Source organism: Oryzias melastigma, linkage group LG23 (genome assembly GCF_002922805.2).
Source record: "Oryzias melastigma strain HK-1 linkage group LG23, ASM292280v2, whole genome shotgun sequence".
NCBI lineage: Eukaryota > Metazoa > Chordata > Actinopteri > Beloniformes > Adrianichthyidae > Oryzias > Oryzias melastigma.
Genome location: NC_050534.1, coordinates 3,829,004 through 3,835,003, shown reverse-complemented (window position 1 = coordinate 3,835,003; position 6,000 = coordinate 3,829,004). Strand labels below are relative to the sequence as shown.

At 39.0% G+C, this 6,000-nt stretch overlaps 1 protein-coding gene across 1 annotated transcript in view; it reads left to right on the top strand.

Moving 5' to 3' along the window:
• Positions 1–6,000, top strand: part of zdhhc17 (zinc finger DHHC-type palmitoyltransferase 17) — a 28,282-nt gene that overhangs the window by 3,878 nt on the left and 18,404 nt on the right. The gene's annotated exons all lie outside the window — the stretch shown is intronic.

Here is a 6,000-nt window from a genome sequence, read left to right as displayed (position 1 = left end):
TTTCCTTGTTTTGATCTTAAAACTACTGTTCGCGCGTTCTAATGCCGGGTCTGCCTTTGTCTCTGTCACACATGCGCAGTGGTGCTAATCCGGTCAGCAGTGACGTTACAGGAAGTTCTCGGTAGGCTCATAACAACACGCTAGCTCGAAGATGTGGGAAGCATAAGGAAAATAAAAGAGGAAAAAGTGTCAAATGTAATTTCTTCAAGACAGAATTTGTGTTGCACGAGAGCACGATGGCGATAAATGATCACCTGAAGATGAAGCATGTTGAGACGGAGTTTGATCACGCTGAACAGAGAGCTTCGTCTAGCTAAGCTAACATCGGCGCTAACACAGCTAGCTCCGCCGCGGCTGTCATTACTGCGCTGTTTGGAGATGAACCAGAAGATCTGCAGGAGATCCGTGTCTACGGCGCTTCTGTCTGCATAATGAGCGTTTCATAATCTGCGCTCTTTTAACCAAACGTCGCGAGGACGGCGCGGATTATGAATTTATACTGGACGTGAACCGCTTGTCCATATTCCGCGCCACGATCACGTCGTCCGGTTCGAAGAGCGGATTATGAAACGTTCACCGCGCAGACAGAGAGGCTGTGTGTCGGTACGGATCTGCTGCAGAGTTATGGAACGATTTAAAACTACGAGTCCCAGAAGTGAAGGAACTCACCTAAAAGTCCAGAGCTAAGTTTACAAGTGTAGCATTACATTATCTGCATTAAGCTACAAGTAAATGTAACTTAAAGTCACAAAAACAGCAACAAACAGCAAAACAACCACGACATTAAAGAAGTAACACAGATTTATGGGTTCTCCACCAAACTGAACAATATGAAGTATCGTTCTGCGCATGTGCAGTGGATGTAGGTAGTGAAAGAATGAAAGTACTGATGTACGTTCTAACATCCCCTGCTTTTCTCCCTTTTTAAAATATAAATTTCACTTTTTTATTTATTTTCTTTGTTTCTATGGGCATCCTGAGGTTTTTTATGTATATATTGAGTTCAAAGATGTTATTAGTGTTTTGCTTTAATAAATGGGCCTCAGTGAGCAAATATTTTGAGTGTTTATATATCTGCTAATAGCTTTTGAAATACTTTGTACATGTTTTTATTAAATATATGCTTTAAAGCTTTAAAAAAGAATTGCAGGGTTTTAATAAGTTTTCTGTTGTTGATTCAGATTACCTCATTTGATTTAAGTCTTGTTTTAATGCCAGAAACAAATAAAGGAGAAAAGCTGCATGATTAATTAAAAGATTAATAAACTATTGTCTTTATTTTAGTTAGAATATAGCTTACAGACCTCAAGTTTAAAGATATTAATGGTTAAGCTGAATGTTTTACATCCAGTTGCCGCACGAACCGATTAGTCGACTAATCGAAAAAAATAATCGGAGAATAGTCGACTATTGAAATAATCGTTTGTGGCAGCCCTAATGCTGATAGCTGAAAATGCTGACGTTGATAGCAACTAAAAATATTAGCTAAATGCCAAATTGTCCTAAGAAACTGAAAAACCAAACAAAGTTAGCCAAAACAGCTATCATGTAGCTGAAATATTAGCTAAACTCCAAAACAGCCTAAAAAGCCTTAATAAATGCCAAAATAGTCAAAAAAGCTAGCATAATACCATTATAACTTTCAGCTTTACTACACTCTGACTCCATCTAAGATAAAGTAACGACTAATTGACTATTAATTAGTAGTCAACTATTTTATTAGTCGATTAGACGACTAATCGTGGTACCCCTACAGATGACCCCACTTTTAATGCAAAAATTCCTAGCACAAAGGTTAAAGAACATATATAAATGAGTTGTGGTTGTTTTCTCTGTCTACCAAATATTCAAAAGAATTGTACTTGATTAAAAAAGACTGAAATCCAATGCGACAAACATGGCAATTTCTTTCTGGTCTTAAGAGTTCAGTTGGATTGAATGTAGCACTCTTGGTTACACATTAGGCTGATGTGGAACATCGCATGCCATGCTGGGTAAATGTTTAAACCTCAATTTCAGTCAAATATTACTATAGTTTAGTAGTAAAATAGAGAGAGCGCGGGTCATGTGATCTGGTGATTTCATGGAGAGTTCTACATTGTTATCAAAGCACCTGAGTGTCTTACAACTACACCAAGAAAGGGTTTGGAAAATCCTTCTGTATGGAATTTTGCAAGGAATATATCTAATTATCTATTAAATAAAAGGAAATAAATCAAGTTTTTCCAGCTTTCCTTCTTCCTTAGTCTTTCTTAACTATAACACGTTTGTCTTGATCACAACATTTATGTCATTCATCAATTCAGTGAAGGCACGTTTTCCTGTTTCTACCGTGTTTGTTTACATCTACTCTTGTTTAGTCGGCCATTTTGGATCCTCCATGACATCACTGACTGATCAGACAGAGAGGAACTCTTTCTCTGTTTTACCCTTGTGAGAATTACTCAATTGTAAGGCTGAGTATCGCCAATAATTTCCAGATTTGATTTGATTCAACAGAGCCTGGATCGATTCGACTCAAATTTATTTCGATTCTTTTGATCCTCTCAGTTCAATTGGATTCAATTCAATTTTGAGTTTACACATTTAGACACATTTGTTTAGAAATATGTTTTGAAGATATTCATATTAATCTGATACAGTTCACATACTGTAAAATGTATTATTGAAATAATAAGGAGATTGTTAATGAAGCTCCAACAATTGTTCTGCTTCTCCTGGAGGGCGTTTTAGTTTGGCCACTAGGTGGCGATCGGTCTACAACATTACAACTTATTCCAGAAGAAGAAGAAGAAAGATGAGCAAAAAATTATGTTTTAGACCACAAATGGTACCAAAAAAAAATATTTCCTTAAAATTGTTTGTGAAGTTCCTCGCTGTGAGTTTAAAAAGATGTTCACTTAGTCATCAATGTATGTTTAGGTCGACCGAGCGTTAGCATTAGCCGTTCAATGGGAAATCCCGTTATATGTTAGCATCAAGCTAGCGGACTTTTAGCTTAATGTGCTAAATCAGTCTCTACTTTTAGGGATCAATCATTGATCTATTAAGCTTAGATCGATTCCTTCCTCAATTGGCTGGTATATTGAAAATATTAGTTTTGAAAATCTTTCGGCTCCTGGATGACGTGCACATTTAGATAATTTTCCTGTTTTTTAGTGTAGGTTCCTCATCCACATTTCTGCTGGGGTTCGTAGTAAAAGCTGAAGTTCCATCTCAGGATTTATTTCATGTTTGATCCTCCGACTGAAAATAACCTCGACAGTTTTACAAGTTACCAAAGAGCTTTACAGCGGGAAAACCTGCAATGAGCAGCTTAGAGCACAACATAGTTTTTAAATGTTATAGCTCACAAACAGGTGAGTTAATCATCACAGTTTTAAGACAAATTTGTGTTATTTTGCTTTGAAGATTGAAGCTCAATCATTTTGTTGTTTTTGGTTGATGGGTTGGACATCAGCGGACGCTACCAAACATCCTTAGTTTTCTGGTTGTCCATTCGAGCTTGGCTCCTGTCAGCAGGCTGTTGCATGAATCTGGGTCATCTTTCAGGTTGTACTGAGGAGCGAGTGAGGCTAAATGTAGGACTACATCCACTGAAGCATCAGCTTCTAGACTGTTGGTCTGTTTCTATTCGGCAGGTCTACAACATTTCCTCCTCTGACAGAATGTGACCAACACGTCCTGAGCCGATTCATAAAAGGCTCGACTTTCACTTCACTAGCAGCACACAGAGAAAACGGAGAGTATTTTCTTGGTGAGCTGTCATTCTTCCTTTCATCGGGAAGGCTCTGCTGCTTCCTCCTTATCTGCAGTGCCTCAGCGATTGAATTAGTCCCTCCAAATGACTCTAATTTCAGGCCCAATTTGATTGTGAGCTTTGGCTGCAGCCACCGAGGAAGAAAGACACAACAATGCTGCTGTTTATTTGCAGGAAACCCGTCTCCGTGGAAACAGTGTGGATAGAAAGAGGCGCTTGGTCATATATTGACAGGCTGGATTAGCGCTCGAGCTATTTTAGCAACAAATGCCAATTCTGCGGTGAGCCAAGGAACCGGGATTCTCAGTTCTGCCATATGCCCCAGCCAGTTCACGGCTGCAGCCTCATGTGTGTTCCACCTATAAGAGGATGCATGGGAGAATGCTGCACTGTCATTGCCGTCTCCTCAGCTCTTTATTCATTCCGGAGGGGGGGGGGTCTGGTCAAACAAAGACCTCCTCCCCTGTTCCTCCACTTCCACAGAGCTAGTTCTCCTGATGTCGTCTCAATGAGAGAGGGTGGTTTGTTGGATTCACTCACCTTCACGTCTCAGGAGTTTTCTCTGCAGGCTCCAACGGCCTGAAGGATTGCAGGCGAGTTTGAGCACAGACATTTAGGAAATAATTTTGAAGTATTTCTGTCTGTTTTGAGTAAAATATTACAAATGTGTGTACTTTAAATATGTCCGTTTATGGGGTCTCCGTATGTTCTCCTCATTAGTGCTGCCACGGATTATTTTTGTAGTCGACTTATCACAGATTTTTTTTTTGATTAGTGGCAGCCCTACTCCTCGTGCATGTGTGGGTTTTCTCCAGCTTTCTCACACAGTCCAGAAACAGACTTCACAGGTTCTAAACTGCCCATCGGTTGGTTGCCCCGTGGCAACTTGTCCAGGGTGTACTCCGTCTTCATTCAACAGTAACTGGCTGGCTCCAGCAACCCTGTCACCCCCAAAAGGGGTTCAGCAGGTTTGAATAATGTTTGAAGGATTCTGGGGTACAAACAGAAACTATTTTAGATCCAGTTGCTTGTCAGATAGGTTTGTGACTTCTGTTTTCCTTGTCGTCTACATCAAATTGAAAACGCGTCTGGATGCTGCAGAGGCTCCGGTCAGTCAACCACAATCTGTAGATTTGACCAATCCACACCATCAACCATGACTTTTGAAATTTTTGTCGTTCTTTGTGTTCCAAGTTTTTTAAAAATACGTTACTAGTACCTGCAGGTCACGATGTCCCAAAATCTAAAATCTGAATCGATCACGGAAATTGGAATCAGTGCATTTCTACCGTCCTGTGGAACGTCCATGTTTGTTCCTCCATCATGTCCCTGTGGTGTCGGTGATGAGAGCCTCTCACATCCACCTCTGCAGGCAGATAGCTTACTTTACCAGACGAGTCTCCTGTTTTTGGCTGATAAGGCTGATTTTTGGCATGTGGTTGTTTTTATTGAGGGTGATTGAACGTGAATGGCTCAGTAACCACATTAGTCGCAGATAAGAACTTCCTGCTGTGCTTCCTCACAACATTATGCTCAACACTGCAATTATGCCTTCATGAATGTGTGTTTGCAAAAAGCATTTGCATTATACATAGCAGAAATTATTCCAGCTGTTATATCAGGGTTGTACATTAATTTTTACTGTAATTGCGTGTAAGAAATAGAACATTTTCTATCACATTATGAAGTTTCTACTCTTTCTTTGGCTATTTCATCCACAAATACTTTTAGAAATAATCTTTAAATTCATGCTAATTGTTTAAGTGGACAAGATATGATTTTAACTGTGCTAACGTTTTCCTTATGTTGGCATAATTCTTCTTCTCTGGTTCTGGTTCCCTTCACACCCAAGACTGAGTATATGACTTTAAAAGATCAACTCAATGCAATCGATTTTCACTTTGTTACAAAACCGATTCTTTAAATCCTTCAGCTGATTTCATTTTTTTTAAGCATACAATGCTTACTTTTTAGTTTTTTATACAAGTATTTCTTATCTAAATAATGAAATTCCCTCCTTCGTTCGGTTTAAATTCTTATGGGAAAACCGTTTTTCAACTATTTTTCAACCTCAAATTTGACAAATAAATCAGAATCCCATTGGACTACGGTGTTCAATTCCATTGTAATATATGTAGCCCAATATTACAACAAGGTTGTCTGTAATTGTTCAAAAACATCAAATCGAAACAATAGCTGATTGCTAAACTAAACTTTCTAACCGTCTTTCCTGTCTATGC